Raw genomic sequence first — 14,353 nt, forward strand, 5'->3', positions numbered from 1 at the left:
ATCTCGCATGGGGTGTTCAGTTCGTGACCAAGACGGGTTCCTTCATTCTCTCCCACCAGGTAATGGGGTTGTATTGTCCCTTGGGGCGATTCTTGGCTCTACACCTACACACACTCTAGGTACACTTAGAGTAGAGCTTACATAATAAGAGTTCTTTTGATTATTGCCTTGTTTTTCCCAGTCCTGAGGCGAAAAGCTGGGAGCTGGAGGTACGAGGACCTTGCTGAAATTGCTTTTTAAAATCACAACTGCTTTTAATTCTTGTAACATTGTGTGGTGTCACTTACTCTCTCTCTGTGTTTGCAAAGCGCCACTACCTGACATCTTCTGCAGCGCACAGACGGTCTTGTCTCTGCTCGCGCTTGGCATTTCTCGAGCGGCCGGCATCAGCACAGGCGTGCGCGCTGACAACGCCCCCTACAGGCCACGCCCCCTACAGGCCACGCCCCCTTTTACCCTTCACACTTAAGCGCTGAATCGCTAGCGCTGGGTAGATTGCTTTCCCAGTCCTGAGGCGAAAAGCCGGGAGATGGAGGTACGAGGACCTTGCTGAAATTGCTTTTTAAAATCACAACTGCTTTTAATTCTTGTAACATTGTGTGGTGTCACTTACTCTCTCTCTGTGTTTGCAAAGCGCCACTACCTGACATCTTCTGCAGCGCACAGACGATCTTGTCTCTGCTCGCGCTTGGCATTTCTCGAGCGGCCGCCATCAGCACAGGCGTGCGCGCTGACAACGCCCCCTACAGGCCACGCCCCCTACTGTTATACAAATGTGCATGCACAGGAAGCGCAGCGGACGAGCGCAGCGGGAGCGCCATTTGCGCGCCGAAGGCGCGCCTAAGGCAAGCCCGTCTGTGCCCGTCCGCGACTGTCCGGGGCTAGGGGCGCGTCACTCTGCCCCGCTCACCACCTATACCCCGGACCAACTACACAAGCTCCAGGGACCCTGGCCCATCGCTACCTCCACCTGTTCCCGCATCCTCTCTCTTGGTCTTTCTCCTGCCGCTCCCTCTCACATCCCCCTTCCCACAGTTGACCCCTCTCTCTCGTCCAGTAGCATCACCCCTCCCACTACCCCTAAATCCCTCACGGTGTTCTATCTCAACACTCGGTCAGCAGTCGCCCATGCACACAAACTCTCAGTCCTGCTGGATCTTCAAGCCCCTGATCTTCTTTTCCTACCGGAGACCTGGTTCAGCGACGACTCCCTCCCCGCCCTATTAGCCACCTTACCGGCCTCCTACTACGCCCTTCGGACTGATCGCCCTCCCGGCAGAGCTGGAGGCGGCGTGGCGGTCATCGCACGCACCGATCTCCCCTTTCAAATTCTGTCCCTGCCTGATATCGCGACCACCGAATACTTGGTTATTCGCACTACCTCCATTACTCCCCCTCTGACCTGTTTTCTCACCTACCGTCCTCCTCAATCCCCTTTACAGTTCCTTTCTGACTTCTTGGAAGTCCTGGCTACCATTACAGTTAATAACTCTTCTATCCTACTCCTAGGCGACTTCAACTTCTGGCCTTCCGACCCAGCTGAATGTTCGTCCTCTAAGGAATTCTCTGAAACCCTCCAATCCCTCAACTTCACCCCCCATGTCCACTCCCCCACCCACATCAAGGGTCACACGCTTGACCAGATCTGGTCCCTAAACTGTCCCGTGGAATCCCTCTCTATTTCGCCTTGCACTTGTACTGTAGCATTTGTAACATTTGTGACGGAGTGTTACCTTGCCAGGTACTCTCGAATTTCAATACTCTATTCTTAACTTGGGGCAGGGCATTTTCAACTAATTTTGTCACAAACAGATGTGGATAAGATTCGCTACTTGCTTTTATTCCACTATTTATACCAAAACATTTTTCGAATCGGGCATAGAAATCACTAGTGTCTTCATCTTGCTTTTGTTTACAGGCTGAGATTGCACCCCAGTCTTCCTTTTTCGTAGTTAATAAACGTGGCAGTACCTGTACTAGTAAACCTGGTAGTGTTTTGGTCTTTTCCCCAAGCCCTGAACCTGGACCTCGAGCTTTTTCTTCGTTTTCTAATGCTGTCCAATCTATCTTCTGGTCTCCCACCTCCCAGTCCTTTTCCTTGAGTTTTTCGTAAATGCCCGCAGGCATTAATACCTTCAATATTGTCATAATGTCGGGATAGGTATATTCTCCCATGAGCAACATGTCTTTAATTTCACGGTGGAAACCCGCTGGGTCTTTGTCATGACTGGGTACCACTTTCTTCATTTCTAATAGTTCTATTTTAGATATGGGTGTGTATACAAACACACATTTAAACTGATTGTCATCACCTTTTATCGGGTGCACTTCGCGTAAGGGATTCTGTCTATCCATATAATACGTCGTTCTTTCCTTGATGGGCAGTGAGACATGTTCGGGGCATACAAAAAGAATATACTGCTTTCTGGATTCTAGTATTTCTCTAATTAACTCAGTACCTGAACCTCCCCATTTATTCGTGAGTAATTCAGTTAACATATCAGGTAAGGGACCAGGATCGGAGATTGGCTTTTATATAATATGAGGAGTTGTTGAATCATGTAGATACCAGCTAAACGCTGTTCATCGGGGTTGAGGTTCAAAAACGTGTGTGCTAGTGTATCATCACTATATTTTCCGGGACTGTCAACCCAGTGAACGGCTGACCTGGCTAATTCTTGTTCGTCCATAGAATCGAGTATGTGATAACCCCTTCGTGCTCGGAGCAATTTGTCAGCGGCTTGGAACGAATGTTCGGGGGACCTTATATTTATTATTGGGTTTTGGAAATTTCTGTTATTATCTGAACGTATCGGACGTATCGGATCAGTAAAGCATCTAGTATTATGGCAAGATCTCCCTCTACCTACATAGGCCATAGTTTCTAACTGTCCTGTGGGCAGTTCTATTTCTTCCCCCTCTTCGGTTTGTTCAGGCTCGTCTACTGCTAATCTTTCTTCGTGTATTCGTTCTATTTCTTTGCGGATCTTGCGACACATAGCTACTATACATGATCGTTTATCATGTCTCCCTTCTGATATATTCCGACTCCAGGTGGTAAGAATTTGCATTTCTTCCGGATTTACTCCTGGTCGGTCTTGATTTCTGACCACACAATTTATGAGGAAACGTAACAGTTCCCCCTGTATCTCCACTTTCTGGTACTCCAAGGCTCTATTAATACTTTCAGAATCTCGTCCTGACTGGACAAAATGATATATATTTTCTAAATGTGCAGTCATTCCTGGTAGCCTCCCTAAATATATTGCAGCTCGTCGGATACGTAATGATGCCAGCAGCATTTCATCCTTTTTGCCGGGCACAGGATCATATCTACAATCTATTAGAAGTTCTTTAAGCGTGTCGGGAGTTACTAGTTTGGGCGTACGTTGGTGGGTTGATTCTTGAAAGGAAAGTTTATTTACTCTGGGTGGCGTGGAAAAAATGTTTGTTGTACCTCCCGTAGCACCACCTGGGGTGCTGGATGTGAAAGGATTCGTTGAACGTGATATGGCAACCATAGTGGTGGGTGCAGCTGTAGAAACAGATGTGCTTGCCGGGACTTGTGTCGGAATTTGTTGTTGCGGAGGTACAGACGGAGGAGGGTCTTGGCGTTGAACCCCCTCGGCAGGCGGTCTATGTGGCGCAGCATTAGCATACTCGGGAGCTGCGTCGTCTAAATAAGAAGAAAGAAAAACATCTTCTGCGGTTCTGGGATGCCCTTTGGGATGTACTTTTATCGGAAACAATGGGGGTGGCAAGTCTTTGGGTATCTCCAGAGTAGCCTTAGGTAACCCTTCGGCCAGAAGAGGATACATACCATTCATAAGGGCATTTCTTTGTCTGTCTACTTGTTCTGCTTTTACTCGAGTACCTTCTTCAATTAATAAATTTTCTCGAACTTTATCTGAATTCTCCTTACTCTTCTCTTCCTGTCTACGTGCTTTTTCTGTACGTCTATACGATTCTTTACGCCATAATTCAATGGCATCTTTCTGTGATTGTCTAGCTTTCTTTTTCCATAATTCTTCCTCTACTTTCACGATACAATCTGCATCCCAGGTCCCAGCTGCGGGCCACCTCTGACTTTCTGGTAATTCCTTGGTGTAGTCTACCCATAAATCAAGAAATAATATGGCGTCTAGGCCATGTTTATGATACATGAAGTACCCTGGAGTGTCCCTAGGAGGAATGGGAACAGCTTCTTCGAGTACTCCTTTTCTAGTTTTGATCTGTCTTAATTTCGAAAAGAGCGGCATATTGAGAACTGATCTGATCTGATACCTAATTCTGAACACGTTTAATACAACAAAACACAATAATGAACAGTCATTCACACCACAATATGCAGAACATATTTAAAACATTTAACATTCAATATTTAATGAACAACAATGATGGCCATTTAGGGAACTAGTCACTAAACATGATACTCGGCATTAACTAGGTAATTCTGAATTATATACTAGACATACTTGATATACTGCTAAACAGTACAGATACACTGCTGAAACAGTGCAGACCGGATTTGTGTACCCAAACCCGTCTTGACCGGCACAACCTATGTGCACGTCAGAATGCCTCCCCGATAATGGTACTCACCGGGTAGCTCGGAACGGAAGGCCTCGGAACTGAACTGAACTGGACTCGGACTCGGACCGGACTGGACTCGACTTGAAACTTCGGAACTTCGGAACCTGGTGGGCCTCTGTATACCTCGGATCTTGCTCTCTCAGCTAAGCTCTGGTCGGGATACTTCGCACTTCTCACCGCCTCGTCTGGGTGTTGATCGCAGCCTCAGTTACCCCCGCTCGGCAGGAGGGAGATACAGGAAATCCTGTGGGTACGCGTTGTTGTCCGTCCAGCTGTGACAGGAGACCGGGCATGCAACGCACCTCCGGCGCGTGAGATGAGAAAGTGTCCCTGTTCGGGCGCCATTTATGTGGTAAATAATTTAATTACCGGGACTTAATTTGATGCGGAAAATCTATAATAATAGCTCAGTAAAATAAGAGGCAGAATCCGTGGTATTAGAGGTTCGGAACGGGCTTTATTCCAAAATCAATTCGAATCGATGGACTCCATGTTCCATCACCACGAAGGTTCAGGAAGTGAAGAACAAACTTTATTGACAAGTAATCATTTTTATACAATAGGCGTTATAGTGAAACAGATGCAGGAGGCGTAACAGTTAATTACAAAGATAAGAACATACATGCGTAACAAGAATGGGTGTAACTGGGCGTAACTTAAAGAACGTCATTGGATACGATGTCATAAATGGGTGGTTCTACGGAAGAATTTCGCAACGTCAGCAGAAATACTTGGCAGAGATGCGCGCGCAGCAGCATGACGTGTGATTGACGTGCAACTAGGGGGTGAAGGGGACTTGACATTTAGCTCTACATGTGGAGACAGAAGTCTGGGGTTATGTCAACCTAATCCCAAATCATATCTAACATCCTATGTTTAAAGAACTGTGTTATCCAAAAAGAAAGGTCTCTTAGGATAGAATCTTATTCTATACTGACTATACTGACTGTTAGTGCATGTACAAGCGTCTAAGTGTCTACACTAGATGCGAGGGCAGAAATCTTCCATAGTAACAGGGCTATGAATTACTTGCATAAAGACAGAGAAGCCGGGCCTTTTGCTCGGTAGCTGAAAGAATGTTTACTTAAACTACTAGACAGGAATGCATTGGATGAGGAGCGGAGCAGAGCAGATAATCTTGAAGGTGAAATACAGTTTTTGGCAGGCAGTCAGACAGGCCGAGTCAGGCACCGTTAGCCGCACAGGGAGTAGGACAAAGTTCATGGATACAGATGCGAGCTCAGACTGGAGCTTTCAGAGGCAGAAGGCAGAATCAGGGCCTACTCGCCTGGACTGTAAAATAGGATAAATGAACCATATAAAGCCGGTGGCCTTTCATACTTAGGAATAGAATATCCGGCCCATTCATGGCGGATCTGAAAGAGGACATGTTGACGGTGGACGCACATGTGTTTGCGTCTTCATAACTGGAACTGGAGGAAACATACATGTACTTATGATTTATACATGAAACCGTTGGGGTCCAAGATAGGGGACATAACTGATCATAAAAATCCATATTTCCACACGACCACCACCTTATCTCTTTTTCCCTACCCATTCACCCCCCAGCCAAACCCCCTCGCCCCAAAAACATCTGGGTTCGAGCATGGGGCCGTGTCAACCCGGAAGACCTCTCCTCCCTTCTTATCACTTCCCTCCCTTCCCTGCAGGGCCTCTCTACCCTCTCCCAGGTTGAGGCCATAGATCAGTGGCTCTCCGCTGGCAGTGATTCTGTTGCCCCGCTCAAACATATTACTTCCAAGCGTGACAAGGATGCCAACCGGTGGTTCAACGCAGAGCTTAAGGCCACCAAACTTACTGTACACCGCGCGGAGCGGGCTTGGAGGAGAAGTTATTGCCCCACTTTAAGACTGGAGTATACCAACATCCTTACCCAGTACAAAAAAGACATCTTGGTGGCCAAAACCGCCTACTTCTCCTCCAAAATCCTTGCTGTAGAAAACCAGCCTAAGGAGATTTTCACGATTGTCCATAACCTGGCATTCTCTGACAGAACAACTTTGAAGCCCGCCCCCTCCGAGGAACTCTGCCACTCCCTCAACAACTACTTCATCCATAAAATTTCTACTATTAAAGCTAACATCCCGCCCCCTTCTCCCTCCTTTGTTGACCCCCAATGCCCCCCTCCCAAGGGACAACTCACTGCCCTCCCCCCCATATCTAAGGAAGCCCTGTCTTCCTTGGTACCTTTGGTTAAATCTGGCTCTCCCCTCGACCCCTGTCCTGCTCACATTCTCCATCACATCTTTGTTTCCTGCCCGGATCCTCCCCTTCACCTCCTCAACAGTTCTCTGGCTAAAGGTGTGGTTCCTTCCCCCTTGAAGTCTGCGGTTATTGTGCCGATTCTAAAAAAACCTAGGGCAGACCCCTCTGTCCCTGCCAATTTCCGCCCCATCTCCCTCTTACCTTTTCTGGCAAAGGTGCTCGAGCGCCATGTCACCGGCGCTTTGAGCTCCTTTGTAGAGACTCATGGAGCTCTCGCTCCCCGCCAGGCCGGCTTCCACCCCGCACACTCCACGGAGTCCGTTGTTATTTCGGTCTTGGACAACCTCAGGGAGGGTATGGATACTAACCGGCGCCAGGCCCTTGTGCTCCTCGATCTCTCTGCCGCCTTTGACACGGTGGATCATACCATCTTGCTTTCCCGTGTCAGGGCGGCCGGGATCGGAGGGACCGCCTTGGTCTGGCTATCATCCTTCCTGAGCGACCGCACCCAGGCCGTTCGCCTGGGTGATTTTACAGCGGACGTCAGAAAAGTCCAGTGCGGGGTTCCCCAAGGCTCCTCCCTTTCCCCCCTCTTGTTCAATCTCTATATTGCCCCTCTTATCTTTTCTCTTCAACAAATGGAGGTCGCCGTATTTAATTATGCGGATGACCTCCAGCTGGTCTTTAACCTCTCCTCTTCCCCCTCTTCTGTCCTTAATTTTCAATCTGTCATGCTCCACATCCGGGACTGGATGAACCACAATCACCTTAAACTCAACCCCGACAAGACCGAGCTGGTGTTGACGGGTGGTTCATCCAGCCCCTGGTCCCCTCTCTTCTGGCCCCCTTCCCTTGGCCCCTCTCCGGAACCCTCTACCTCTGTTAAAACCCTCGGCATAAAACTCAACTCTCAACTCACCCTTCACTCCCAGGTTAGCTCTGCGGTATCTTCCTCTTTCCTTTCACTGCGCACTATACGCAGGGTGTCCCGTTTCTTCACTTTCTCAGCTCTCAAACACATCACCTTAGCCATGGTGGTGTCCCGCCTGGACTACGGCAACGCCCTATATGCAGGTATCCCTGCATATAGTTTACGGCGTTTGCAGCAGATACAAAACCCGCCTGGTCTTCAATCTTCCCAAATTTCACCGTTCCTCCCCCCTCTTGAAATCCCTGCACTGGCTCCCTGTGCGAGCCCGAATCCAATTCAAGCTCGCCTCCATCACCTTCTTGGCCCAACTGGACCTGGCTCCAGCATTTATCTCCTCAGAGATCACCCCCTATGTACCCACTAGGGAACTCCGCTCGTCCTCCCAGTCCCTCCTCACTATCCCACGCTACCGGACAAAGAAGTGGGGAGGTTCGAAATGTGCTACCCTTGCCCCGATCCTCTGGAACTCCCTTCCCCTGGATCTGCGATCCATCACCCTGTACCCGCAATTTCGCAAACATCTCAAAGCCCATTTGTTCACAAAATCCTTTGATTAAATCCCCAGCAGTCTCCCCCGTTTTTTAGCCCTGGATCTGGTTAGCAGTAGCGCCAAGAAACCGCAGGTGTACGAGCGCTTTACAAGTATTTTAAAACTCAAACTCAAACTTTTATATACCAGCATATATTCAATGTCTTAGCACTATGCTAGAACTATATCTACTATTCACACTTTTCGGTAATTGTAATCACTTTTATCTGCTTCTGTCTAATAATCATAACAGCACATGTATTCTATACAAGAATAATGTTGGTTCAATAAATATATTGAAAACATCCCACTGTGTATTCTCTGTATACTTTTCTGATAATAAGTGAGCAAGAGTGACTGAGCGAAAGGCTCTTTACTGATTCCACGATCCCTGAGGGTTCAGGTTTGTCATGTTCAATGGATGCCAGAAACCATTCTCTCCCTGGTAGGTTAGGGGGACTTGTGGTGGCACTGTGAGCAAGCTGGTCTATAGGGCAACATATCCAGTGGGGTGTACAGAATCAGTCTTGGCACCAAGAGTCTAGTTTATGCTCTCCAAACAATGTTTAGATCCTACGAATTAGTAGGAACTACACAACAACCCCTTGTGTTGCCCCCAGAATGTGAAGAAAAATCACTAAAATGTCAGTGCACATGTTATATAGTGCCCTGTCCTGAAGGAAATGAATTATCAGTTTTTGGTTCACTCATTGGTCATCAATTAAGATGCCATGTTTGAAAAGTTTTGGTTCTGAAATCATCACTGCACAGTATTAGCAAACCGCGCCCACCCACTTCATGGCCATTCTGTGGTGAAATGGTGGTATGGAAACACTCTGAAAAGGTACATAATAAACGAATAGCAAGTGGTTTGGGGATTTTGATATTCTTCAGTTTAAAAAAAAAATCTTTTTATTAAACAATACCGGTGAAGTGGTCAGTGCATACAATAGATCATCAATTACAGGTGCATCACATTTATGCAGAATAGGAGGTCATTACATACATCTGTATAGTGAGAAAGAATATTCATGATAACAGAATTATATATCACAGAGTCAGTGGTTCGTCAGAGGGGGGAATATATGAGGTTCACAAATATTGCCACGATAAACGTTCATCTTGTCCATAGTGCTATCCACTTCCGGGGACAACCATGTGCCACATAGACAGTTTTTCCCATCCCATACACCAGTCCATGTCGGCTTTCCAGACAGTGAATGTCGGTGGTGTTGGTGCCCCCCATAGGCGAGCGATATTCCGCTTAGCCACAATCTTGCCGAGCGTTTCCCAGAGTTTGCCTTTAGTGTTAAGATCAGTGGGCTCCCATACATTTAGCAGACACCTTTTGGCTTCAAGCTGCAGTGCAACCCCCGATACGCCACTCATACATTTATGCACCTCCTTTCAGTAGTTGTGGATTAGAGGACACTCCAAGATAATATGCAGAAAGGACCCCTCTAGGCCACAATTTCTTTTACACATCCTCTCTTCGCTCCTGCCCATAAGGACCATTCTAGGACCAGAGAGACACACACGATGCAGGATTTTTAATTGGACCAACCTAAGTTTTGCTGAGATGGCAACCTCCCTCGGCGATGAGAGCGCTTCCTGCCATTCCTCGTCATCCAATTGCAGGCCGTCTAGCCCCCACTTTTCCCTCAATGCTGTGAGAGGATCTGGGGTGTTACGTATGAATTCTTTGTATGTGAGTGAGATAGCTTTTTCAGATAGGTGTCCGTCCAACAGTCTGACCTCAAATGGGGACGACTCCGGTAGTTTGGACTCAGCTGGGATGTTAGCCTGAAGGGAGTGTCTGACTTGCATGTATCTGAAATATTCTGATGCGGCTAATTCATGCGTCTGTTGTAGTGAAGCAAATGTGATCATCCCGTTTTGTCCCCAGAAGTCACCTATTCGTGAAAGTCCGATTAGGTCCCATTTGTCAAACCCTTTAGTGTGACCCAGCGTGCCCAAGGATTCAGAGTCCCACAGCGGGGTGGCAAATGTGAGTCGTTTCCCCTACCCTAGAGTGCAGTTTACTCTATGCCAGACTTGCACTGAGAGCCGTGAGGGGCCTGTCAGGGAAAATTTGTTGGGTCTGGAATAGAGTGCCCTTGTGTAGTTACCACCTGGGAGTATCCACCTGTCCATCTTGTAGCAGGGGTCTTCACCACCACGATATATGCACTGGTTTATGGCTGAGAGGTGTGCTGTTCAGTAATATTATTTTATATCAGGTAGTGCAAAATATTCTTCAGTTTTGATGACCTGGATGATGACCTCTTACAGGAATTGGAGGATAATTTAAATAGTGCCTCCTTTATTATGATGAGAATTCTCATCAGAAATTCGGAATGTAAAGTGGCCAAATATAATCACCTGATAGAGACAATAAAAAGAGAAATCAAGGAACTAAATTTAAAGGATGCTACTAAAAAAAAATCCAATCCTGAATGATACAACATCAACTAAATCTGTATGTGAGAAATATGAATAAAATCATAAGAGATGATAAGGATAATACTAGTGGGAAACTGTTCCCCTTTGAAAAAAGGTTTGATGATGTATTGATCAATTGTGAAAAATTACACAAGTATAACATGACGTGTGAAGGACTCACTTAATGTAGTAGGACAGAATTGTCATCTTTGTAGGAGCCAGGTCCCAGTAATATTAAGGTGAATCACTCAATGTGTCCCACTTTTTTTAGAGGAGGTTATCAGGTTCTGCCAGTCACGGCCAATGCAAGTAAGAGCTGTGAGGTGGTGAGGCCGGGTGGGAGGGATTTTGACAGACAATGACGAAAGACAATTAATTAATTATTTCATTTTCTCTTGTGGTCATCTGTCGAATCCCCCTAAACCGCCCCCCCCCCCCCGCTCTTACCTGCATGGGCCGCGGATGGGTTCTGCATCAGATTAAAAAAAGGAGACACAAAACAAGGAGAGGGAAGGGAAATATCAGAGCTGTATAATGAATTGGGGTACAAACTCGCAGTTAGTCAAGGAGACAGTAAGGGAATTGAATTTAGATAAGGGTGCATGTGAGACACAGAGACAAACTATACAGGGCCAGTTGCAATTAAAGCTGATTAATTTGTTGGATAGGAATTGTTCCAAATTTAAACTGAATTGAAACTTTTTTATTATAGATCAACACAAGTGACAAATTATATCATCCATTTAAAAACATTTCCCTAATGCACTAGGAGAAGGCCTGCTATTAGCTGTGTAGGGCAAAAGCTTTATCCTTCCATGTAATGAAATCCCCTTTCTGTCTTCCAGTGGAACACATCGAGCAGTACCCCTCATTTTTATTTCAAAATCTGTCTCTAGCATTCACCTACATAACTGAGGAATCAGAATTATGATATGGGTCTGCAAGAACATTTAAACATTTGTTGTGAGAAGAACCTGCCAAGTGGAAGAACTTAGCCAAGCAGAAGTGTAGGTTCTGAGGAGCAAGGAGAGCATTTCTTAGTCAGGAAGGTTATTTACTAATAAAACTGGTCCAGTTCTCACTTCTCAAAAGGAGACCTAAGACATCTTTGTACAGTCTGATTGCATGCCTTCCAACAGAGAGGCTCTGTTTTCAGATCCTTTCAGGAAGACTCCAAGGGACTAAGAAATGCAATAACCTTATTGCACTAACTACTTTACTCTGCTCCTGACAGTGGGTCTGAAAGGAACCTGTCATCAGCACAACTGCCTGGTGGTCACTGTTTTGTACCGCAGGGCAGTGCATTGTTTGGGGGTTATCAATAACAATATCTGAAATTAATTTATGCATAGGACATTATGGTTAGGTAATGGGATTTAAAAAAAAAAAAATTACAGGGACATCAAAGGCTCAGATTTCACTCATAAAAAACAAGTGAAATTCAGCAGTTATGGTTACCTGAGCGTAGTATAACTTACAAACCTGCAATGCACTGCTTATGGCCTCACATATTACATCACTCATGACAAGGTCAGTGACATGACATCTCAAATAACATCACTCATGACATCACTGGCCCCAAGAACCCTCAGCTTCCAAGGGTACTTCATCTCATAACCAGTAGTGCACCAGGAGGTGCGTTTTCAGAGTGGTGGAGAAAGGGGGCAAGCACTTCAAAGCCCTCTCAGCAATCCCACTGTGTTTAGACTCACTGGAGGTAACAGTAGGGGTTATTTGCCTTCAAGGACCCTCAGCACCAAGGGGACTTCATCCCCCAACTAGTAGTGTGCCAGCAGGCATGTTTGCAGGGTGGTGGAAAAAGGAGGCAGGCCTCTGATGACTTCTCAGCAGTCCCACTGTGTGGGACTTACTGGAGGTAACAGACGGCGTAGTTTGCCTCCAGGGACCCTCTGGGTGGTGGTGAAAAGGGCCGTGTCCTCCGGCAACTTCACGGGCAGGCTTTTTCATAAATATTTTATTTTATTAGGGAATGGGGGCCGCATGTCCCCCCTTCCCTCGGCCGAATTTTGCCCGGTCAACCTATCCCCTGGGGCCTGGCCTAACTGTAACATGGTAGAAAGTTGCATTTCTCTCCACCCGGGCCCAATTCAGCCCTGGGAACCCCATCACCTGGGGCCTGTCATCTTAAAGTGGGTACCTCCAGGGCACCTACTTTCCACTGGGTCCGTGGGGCAAGCCTGAAGGTCCCCGTGGTCCCTATGACTCCCACCTCCAGTGGGAGCTGGCATTGCTTTCACACACAGGGAGCTGCTGGAAAGGCAGCTCCCTCTGTGTGAAAGCAATTCTGCTCTGCAGTGTATTTGCTCTGGCTTGGCGGGAGCTGTATAACTCCCGCCAGGCAACATAAAACAGCTATGTCTTGGGGATGGGCATGCCAGGACATAGCAATAGCTGGCCCGAGGGGGGGGGGGGGTGGTGATCCGTCCTCTCTACTTGTAGGGCCTGACCCAGGGAGGTTGTTGCACCCGGGGCAGAAAACAGCCCAGGAGCGGCCCCCGCCAATTTAAAAAAACATGATTTTGGCTGCGAGATGGTGGCGGTCCCCAGGGCCCAGGGGGTCCCAGAGGCCCCCATTACAAAATAAATAACCCAGGGAGGTGATGGTCCCTGGAGCATGGAAGCTCCATGATTTATCCCAGATTTTTTTTTTAGATGAGCCCCAGAGAGGTGGCGACCCTGGGGTAGTGGGAGAGGATGCACTGACATTATTTAGTTCAAAAGCCCCTGGAGATGGCAGTCCCAGTGGCTTCTAATAAAATAATTTTACAAGGTTATGCTTGCTGGTAAGGAAGACGATCAGCCCACGCTGCTTGGTTCTCTCTGTTGCTCCACTGAGAAAAACATTGACACCCAAAACATCCCCATACCACAATATTGAGTCATAAATATATATGTAAAAAATATTGACATCCTATATTTTATGAAGGTAAGTACAAAAATATAAAAAAAAATCAGACAAATATAGATGTGATAAATATTGTTTATATATATATATATATAAATATATATATAAATAAAATATTGCATATTAAATATATTAAATAATACATTTAATTTTTAAAAAGAAAAAGATTTAGGGGCCGATTCCGATCCTGTATTTTTTTTTTCCGTACGACTCGTATTCGTATTTTTTCCCGTACGAATCGTACAAGTCCCATCCCACCCGTGAAATACGATTCGAAAAATACATACGGATCGTCCCGATCCGTACAAATTCGATTGGGAAAAGTTGTACGAGACGGATCCGGACACTTTTCCGTATGAAGCCTAAAAATACAGTCCGACAGTACAAGTACGATCCGGACCGGCTTTCTGATTTAGGATTCGTATGGAAAACGTCCCGTACACGGGGAATGACTTTACCCGCTACAAAGCAAACTTTGTATGACTCGTATCCTGGGAAAAGTAGTTCCCGGGGTGCGAGTCGTACAGGCCCCCCATGCATATGTACGCACCTCACAACAACATTGTGTATGTACACACCTTACAACAACATCATCGCGTATGTACGGTGCGTACCCCAACATCGCGTATGTATGCACCCCACAACAACATCATCGTGTATGTACGGTGCGTACACCAACATCGCGTATGTACGCACCCCACAA

The sequence above is a fragment of the Triturus cristatus genome, chromosome 9 (genome assembly GCF_964204655.1).
Source record: "Triturus cristatus chromosome 9, aTriCri1.1, whole genome shotgun sequence".
In the NCBI taxonomy this organism is placed as follows: Eukaryota; Metazoa; Chordata; class Amphibia; order Caudata; family Salamandridae; genus Triturus; species Triturus cristatus.